Source organism: Balaenoptera borealis, assembly GCF_965194805.1.
Source record: "Balaenoptera borealis genome assembly, chromosome: 9".
Taxonomy (NCBI): domain Eukaryota; kingdom Metazoa; phylum Chordata; class Mammalia; order Artiodactyla; family Balaenopteridae; genus Balaenoptera; species Balaenoptera borealis.
The window spans coordinates 32,547,509-32,556,771 of NC_138873.1; positions in this window are offsets into that span (position 1 = coordinate 32,547,509).

Here is a 9,263-nt window from a genome sequence, read left to right on the forward strand (position 1 = left end):
ATTAGTGCTTGTCTCCAGCTGGAGCAGTTGGGAGGGAGGAATTGGGGAATGACAGCTAATATGTGTGCAGTTTCTTTTCGTAGTGATGTAAATGTTCTAAAATTAAATTGTGATGATTGCGCAACTCTGTGAACATACCCTAAACACCTATACTATACACTTAAATGGATAAATTTCATGTTATGTGAAATTTATCTCAGTAAAGATATAATAGGAGGGAGGCTTTTATTTAGCAGGTATAACTGCTTCTACAGCCTTTCCTTACCCCCTCTCTTCCCGGTCTTTTTGTGCTAGACCAAGGGTAAGGGCACTTGGTAGGCCTTCTTTTGACAGCTTAGAGCAAGAGGCGGAAAGCTTTGGAAGGTGTCAAATGTGTTATGTTGCTGTGTCTAAAAAATGGTGTTATTTCTGTGACTGTCTTTGGAAATATACTTGACCCTTGAACAACACAGTTTTGAACTGCGAAGGTCCACTTATACACTGATTTTTTTTTTTCACTAAATACATGTACATACTGTAAATGTATTTTCCCTTCATTATGATTTTCTTAATAACATTTTCTTTTCTCTAGCTTACTTTATTGTAACAATACAGTATATAATACATATAACATACAAAATATGTATTAACTGCTAATGTTATCAGCAAGGTTTTCAGTCAACAGTAGGCTATTACTACCAGTTAAGTTTTGGGGGAGTCAAAAGTTATACATGGCTTTTCGGCTGCACGGGGATAAGCGCTCCTAATCTTCTTGTTCAAGGGTCGACTGTACCTTTATTAAATGTACTAAGCTTGTGCCTCTTTTTGGTTACAAATCTTAGCCAAACTTGTCTCATTGTGGTGTTGATGATTCTAGTCTACACCCATAACTGTATGTATATGTTGCACAGCAGTTTGAGGGCTCATGTGCATTTCCAGCCCCACCTAATGCTCATCACTTCATTCCTGGGATCGCCATGTTTTTAGCATCAAACCTCGTGTTTGACCAGGGTTGGGTGATGTAAATCGTAAACCCTCCTTAAGATTGTGACATAGAGCTTGTTTCTGGACTTTCTCTTAGAGCTTATGGGTCTCAGTGAGACTGTTTTGAATATGAAATAACCAAAGAATCTTTTTTTTTTTCCTGGATAACCTCCAGTATTATCTCAAGTCCTACTCAGAAGTATAACTTCTCTGGGGAATGCTTCTTTGATGAAAGACTTGCCCTGAGACTGGTCCTCCTGAGTACCTTAATATCAATGGTTCTCCATATCCCACAGCTCATGTGCTTATGAGTTGGGTCTAGACTGATAATTTTTAGAAACTAGTATAAACTATGTCAAATATATTTTGAGCTTCTTGTATTACTTTGCCCAGTTAGCACAACTCTTCTGCTGGTTTCTCTCTTTCATTCCTTGTTTCCTTAATCCTGTACAATAGGATAAAAACATATACCTTGGAGTACAGTTATGTCTGATGACACGTACATGTATACAAGCAACTAAAATTATAGATGCTGGGGTGGCAAAACTCCAGACAATGCCCAAGATGTTCGTAGCTGCAAAATGTTAGGTAAATTAGACTGAGAGTATCATCGCCTCTTTCCTAAAAGTTCCCAGACACAATTCTTTCTCAAAAATGAGGTTTGGACGTATTTGAGAAAAAAAGTGAAAAATTTTTAAAAAGCTCTTTCTGCTAGAGTAAGACAAATGGCTTTGGAAGAGGTACTCTTAGGACAATTAGAGTGAGTAATGTTAGAGTCATGAAGACAAAGAGAAGCTAAATTCAGGGCCATGTGTCCAAATAATTCTGATTGTTTAGACTCCAACCCTTTTATTTCCTTTCCTGGGGTGGCCCAGACTCATGGCTGGGGGGTATGCATCTGGTCCCTACCCAAGTTGTATTACCAAGTTTTCCAGGAAAGGGAAAGGAGGTCTGGAAAAGCAGATATAAGAACAATTAGCTCATTGATAAATTTTATTTCATTTGTCTTTTCAGAAGTCCTCTGTACAATCTTGTTTTAAAAACCTGGTATTGAGCCCTATACCAGATGCTCTGTGAGACAGACATTGCTGATACTTCTACCCCTGGGGGATGGTTTTAATAAAGTTCTATCCTGCTAGCCATCTAATATTAATTTAAAATTTCCTAATGCCCCAAGAATAAGGGCAGGATTCATCATTAAGATTTCTAAGCGGCATCTTAGCTGAGCTGCTGGTAAATGAAGCCCAGGTCCTTTCTCTTAAGCCTCTCTCCCTACCCTTTGCCCCTCAAGGAGAGGCTGGCTTATTACTGCAGAGTTCTGTCCATTGATTGGGTCAGCATTAATTTCTTCAGTGCCGGATAATGCCGCACTTGGAGTATCTTCCTTGCTTCTTTCTCTGTGCTGAGTCCCTGCTGGGACCAAGGGAATCGACAGGCTGAGCATGGGGCAGCCAGATTCAGTGGGTAGACTGGCATCCCCTGGGTGACAAGCAGTGATTTTTCCTGTTTGCTCCATCAGACATCTAACGTTTTCCCTTGTTAATGAGGTGGGCCCCCAACTCCTCCACTGTGATTTTGTTTCTGCACATTTTCTAACTATCAGGCATATTAGATCAAAGAAAAGAAGAGATGAAGATGCTTATGAGGTAGACTGGAGAGGATACAGCTCCCTGCAGTGTGGCTTTGATCCAGACACTAGGTGGTCCCTCGTTGGAGTCACTGGCTACAGTATTTGAATAAATTTTGAAATGCTGTAAGTGATTTTTGTTAATAAAGGCAAAGAAGCACACAAATCAAAAGTTTCAGATTGGAACACAAAAGATATCTTAAACAAAAGGATTCATAGCAGTTCAAAATAATGGAGGGGAACAAAAGTATACCAGATGAATGTTAACACATGGAAAGTGTATTTGTGACTCTTAATATCAACAAGGTGGAAATATGGCACAAAATATCAAACAACAATATGAGGGGCAGTTTATAATGCTACAGGATATACTTCATACTAAATATGTTATGAATACTTATGAACCAAATGCTGTAACAACAATCATAAAAGAAACAAGATACAAACAGAAATACCCAGAAACACTAGTGATAGACAATTGTAATGCAACTCACTCAGACTATGATGGATCAATGGTCCAAAAATGAGTAGAGAACTAGAAACACTAAATAACCTAGTAGTTTCTTCATGTTTTATCCAAATACTTTTAAAAAATGGAACTTCTCAATATTTGCAAATGAAGCAACTGACAAAGGATTAATCTCAAAAATTTACAAGCAGCTCATGCAGCTCAATATCAAAAAAACAAACAACCCAATCCAAAAATGGGCAGAAGACTTAAATAGACATTTCTCCAAAGAAGATATACAGATTGCCAACAAACACATGAAAGAATGCTCAACATCATTAACCATTAGAGAAATGCAAATCAAAACTACAATGAGATATCATCTCACACCGGTCAGAATGGCCATCATCAAAAAATCTAGAAACAATAAACGCTGGAGAGGGTGTGGAGAAAAGGGAACACTCTTGCACTGTTGGTGGGAATGTAAGTTGATACAGCCACTATGGAGAACAGTATGGAGGTTCCTTAAAAAACTAAAAATAGAACTACTATACGACCCAGCAATCCCACTACTGGGCATATACCCTGAGAAAACCATAATTCAAAAAGAGTCATGTACCAAAATGTTCATTGCAGCTCTATTTACAATAGCCAGGACATGGAAGCAACCTAAGTGTCCATCATCGGATGAATGGATAAAGAAGATGTGGCACGTATATACAATGGAATATTACTCAGCCATAAAAAGAAACGAAACTGAGTTATTTGTAGTGAGGTGGATGGACCTAGAGTCTGTCATACAGAGTGAAGTAAGTCAGAAAGAGAAAAACAAATACCGTATGCTAACACATATATATGGAATCTAAGAAAAAAAAAAAAAAAGGTCATGAAGAACCTAGGGGCAAGACGGGAATAAAGACACAGACCTACTAGAGAATGGACTTGAGGCTATGGGGAGGGGGAAGGGTAAGTTGTGACAAAGTGAGAGTGGCATGGACATATATACACTACCAAATGTAAAATAGATAGCTAGTGGGAAGCAGCCGCATAGCACAGGGAGATCAGCTCGGTGCTTTGTGACCACCTAGAGGGGTGGGATAGGGAGGGTGGGAGGGAGGGAGATGCAAGAGAGAAGAGATATGGGAACATATGTATATGTGTAACTGATTCACTTTGTTATAAAGCAGAAACTAACACACCATTGTAAAGCAATTATACTCCAATAAAGATTAAAAAAGATAAAAAATGGAACTTCTCATCAACTACGTGCTTATCCTGAGATGCATGTCATACCAGAAAGACAGGATAGACTCCTGACTTCATTATTGTTCTCTTATTTACCAGTTTGCAAAATAATGGGTTGTTCATCGAGCATCCTCCAAATGTGATTGACCCCATGATTTTGTTTTATTCTATTATGAATTCATGGTTTTAAATATGCTTGATGTATTTCAATCCAGTAAAGGTATTATTCACACTGACATTCAAATTGTCCCATCTTTGTTCACTAGGAGCATTTTCAAGTTGATTCCGGAGTCCTTTCGACATGATAACAAGAATCTTTAATCTCTCCTTCAATTTCTGATACGACAGGATGACTCAGGCTTATTGAGTTACCTCTCACCCAAGGTTGGAACATAGTCATTTCATCAAGGAGAACTGGTTCCTTTGAAAATAGATTTTAGAGATAAAATCTGCATTCTAAGAGTGCTCAATGTTTCTAGGCCTTTTTGGTGGTCAAAATTATATAAAATATGATATATATGTAAATATAATATATAAATATATAATATAATCATATATATTTAAAATAAATCATGAGTTCGTATTGAAATTTCAAGTTCAAATTTACAGCTAGAGGGATTTTACTTAACTTTTCCAATCTCATATTTTTATCTGCTTTTTCCCACACCTAAAATTCTACTTTCTAAAATCAACATAATTACCCATTTAATACACACATAGCAGTCTCAATACCAACAATACACACATAGCAGTCTCAATACCAACAATACCAACACTACCACCAAAGATATGATTACTGAAAATAGGTTATAATTTTGGGGGGCTCTCTTTGTCCTTACAGTCCATCCGCTGGTGATATATAGTCAAATTAAGGTATTTTAGAGCCATTTGAAATAATTTCTCTTCTGTGCAGTTTGCCAGCTTGGCATACTATTGTGTTCCTTTGTTTCATTTTGCTTTGCTTTCAGTTTGTAGGGATGATTTGTAAAATTTTTATTCTGTTTTATAGTTATGTAACATATTTACATGGTTTCAAAGTTAAATGTACAAAATGTGGTATACATATATGTGTATATACATATATATATTAAATTTTGTGTGTGTCATGATCTCATATATTTTCTAGAAGCTTAGTTGTTTTTTTTTTAAACATCTTTATTGGAGTATAATTGCTTTACAATGGTGTGTTAGTTTCTGCTTTATAACAAAGTGAATCAGCTATACATATACATATATCCCCATATCTCCTCCCTCTTGAGCCTCCCTCCCACCCTCCCTATCCCACCCCTCTAGGTGGTCACAAAGCACTGAGCTGATCTCCCTGTAGAAGCTTAGTTTTGATCTTGGTTTTCCAGGACTCTCAGTGGTTCTATGAGCTGAGCTACTGAATGTCTTTTTAATAAACCCTTTTTTTTTTTTTTGCTTAGTCTACTAGGCTTGGCTACCGTTGCTTGCAACTAAGAAGCTTAACTGGTACTGCAGGAGTAGCTGTTGGATGGGCAACTGAGTCCATTTGCAGATTGATCTATACTTCCTGAAACTAGTTTTGCATGAACAAAATCTCAATGTGTCGATTTGAAAGTTATTAAAGTGTCTGTTACACCTTTACCACACTCCTACCTTGTCCTATATTCGTGTAACTAACGGACACCACACAAGTGCTTTGCCACAAAATAGACATGGGAGAGGCTGGCATAAATTTTAGGTATCCACCTCGGTTGGCATTCTGTTTCATTTCTGCCTTACCCTGTTATGTACAGTCTTATACACGTTTCAAGAGGTTTGTTGTGTTCTCTGAGGCCTGTTCATGACTCTGCTCCAAAGGAGGTTGAGAGGCTTATATTCTCAAGAGTCTCCACTTACTGTGTTGTGGCCACCAATGTGCTCTTGGAGAGCGATTCTCTTTATTAGATTATAAAACACACAGTGCAGTGGCGTCCATCCTCCTTGCAGAATGCAGTGACCTCTGATCTAAATGGAATATCACTTCCTCTGTTTGAGTCCAGTGTAAGTCTGAATTGAGACGTTATCACAGAGAAGTAGTTGAGAGAGAGAGTACTTCCTCTCAACTACGCTTGAGCATACATGGTGCCCTGAAAAAAGTGAGAGATTTGAACTTTGCGAATCTGTGATCTAGTGGTGAAATATAGAGATGTCGTATCAAAATAGCCTCACTTGGCTCTTTTCCATGCTAAGCGTCTTAAAAGTTTCTAGACATTTCTGATCATGTTGTGTATTTTCTCCTTGTTCTTTGGCAGCAGAAACACCTTTTAACGCCTTTTCAAATTAGGCTAGCACCTTCCACACAATCTTAGTTTTTTATAGAAGATGGTATGCCTTAGGTTGTATTTTTCCAATGTTCTGTGGAACATTTTCCTGTGGGCATTTGTAGGCATGTACCCAAAATATTCCAAATTCAAATGAATTTGGGAACTTCTACAGAGATTCACCCTGTAGAGGAATTCATGTAGCCCATGAGAATGTCAGAGCATTTCAGCCACAATGTTGCTCTCCAGGCATGGGTGCTAACATTCTTCATAGCTGTGTTCCCCTAGAACATGGCTTGGAAGTAAAAACAGTGAATATTTACTGGGGGCGCAGTTCTTCCGTTTAGTCCTGCACAGTTCCACAGCACCATTCAGTTAATCACACGATCCTATAAAGCTGCTATACCACTGTGCTATTTTACAGGTGAAAAAAAAAAGGAGGCACAGAGATATTAAATACTTACTCGAGAGCACTTGGCTAAATATACATTATATAGTAAATGAAGGAGCCAGGAATCAAACCTAGACATTCTGACTTTTGAGTCCATTCTGAACTACTATACTTGCTGCCTTCTAATGAAAATTGCTACCCGAGAAGTATCTCAATCATTCATATGTTTTTATGACACATCTCATAAGGTTAGTGAGGCTTCAAATTGTCTATTGTAAAGGATGCTCAACATCACTAATCATTAGAGAAATGCAAATCAAAACTACAATGAGGTATCACCTCACACCAGTCAGAATGGCCATCATCAAAAAATCTACAAACGATAAATGCTGGAGAGGGTGTGGAGAAAAGGGAACCCTCTTGCACTGTTGGTGGGAATGTAAATTGATACAGCCACTATGGAGAACAGTATGGAGGTTCCTTAAAAAACTAAAAATAGAACTACCATACGACCCAGCAATCCCACTACAGGGCATATACCCTAAGACAACCATAATTCAAAAAGAGTCATGTACCACAATGTTCATTGCAGCTCTATTTACAATAGCCAGGACATGGAAGCAACCTAAGTGTCCATCGACAGACGAATGGATAAAGAAGATGTGGCACATATATACAATGGAATATTACTCAGCCATGAAAAGAAACGAAATTGAGTTATTTGTAGTGAGGTGGATGGACCTAGAGTCTGTCATACAGAGTGAAGTAAGTCAGAAACAGAAAACAAATACCTTATGCTGACACATATATATGGAATCTAAACAGCAAAAAAACAAATGGTTCTACCTCATTGTAGTTTTGATTTGCATTTCTCTAATGATTAGTGATGTTGAGCATCCTTTCAGGTGTTTGTTGGCAATCTATATATTTTCTTTGGAGAAATGGCTATTTAGGTCTTCTGCCCACTTTTGGATTGGGTTGTTTGTTTTTTTGATATTGAGCTGCATGAGCTGCTTGTAAATTTTGGAGATTAATCCTTTGTCAGTTGCTTCATCGGCAAATATTTTCTCCCATTCTGAGGGCTGTCTTTTCATCTTGTTTATGGTTTCCTTTGTTGTACAAAAGCTTTTAAGTTTCATTAGATCCTATTTATTTTTGTTTTTATTTCCATTTCTCTAGGAGATGAGTCAAAAAGGATCTTGCTGTGATTTATGTCATAGTGTGTTCTGCCTATGTTTTCCCCTAAGAGTTTTATAGTGTCTAGGCTTACATTTAGGTCTTTAATCCATTTTGAGTTTATTTTTGTGTATGGTGTTAGGGAGTGTTCTAATTTCATTCTTTTACATGTAGCTGTCCAGTTTTCCCAGCACCATTTATTGAAGAGGCTGTCTTTTCTCCGTTGTATATTCTTACCTCCTTTATCAAAAATAAGGTAACCATAGGTGCATGGGTTTATCTCTGGGCTTTCTATCCTGTTCCATTGATTTACATTTCTGTTTTTGTGCCAGTACCATACTGTCTTGATTACTGTAGCTTTGTAGCACAGTGTGAAGTCCAGGAGCCTGATTCCTCCAACTCCGTTTTTCTTTCTCAAGATTGCTTTGGCTATTTGGGGTCTTTTGTGTTTCCATACAAATTGTGAAATTTTTTGTTCTAGTTCTGTGAAAAATGCCAGTGGTAGTTTGATAGGGATTGCATTGAATCTGTAGATTGATTTGGGTAGTATAGTCATTTTCACAATGTTGATTCTTCCAATCCAAGAACATGGTATATCTCTCCATTTGTTTGTATCATCTTTAATTTCTTTCATCAGTGTCTTATAGTTTTCTGCATACAGGACTTTTGTTTCCTTAGGTAGGTTTAATCCTAGGTATTTTATTCTTTTTGTTGCAGTGGTAAATGGGAGTGTTTCCTTAATTTCTCGTTCAGATTTTTCATCATTAGTGTCTAGGAATGCAAGAGATTTCTGTGCATTAATTTTGTATCCTGCTATTTCACCAAATTCATTGATTAGCTCTAGTAGTTTTCTCGTAGAGTCTTTAGGATGCTCTATGTATAGTATCATGTCATCTGCAAACAGTGACAGTTTTACTTCTTTTCCAAATTGGATTCCTTTTATTTCTTTTTCTTCTCTGATTGCTGTGGCTAACACTTCCAAAACTATGTTGAATAATAGTGGTGAGAGTGGACAACCTTGCCTTGTTCCTGTTCTTAGAGGAAATGGTTTCAGTTTTTCACCATTGAGAATGATGTTGGCTGTGGGTTTGTCATTTATTATGTTGAGGTAAGTTCCTTCTATGCCTACTTTCTGGAGGGTTTTTA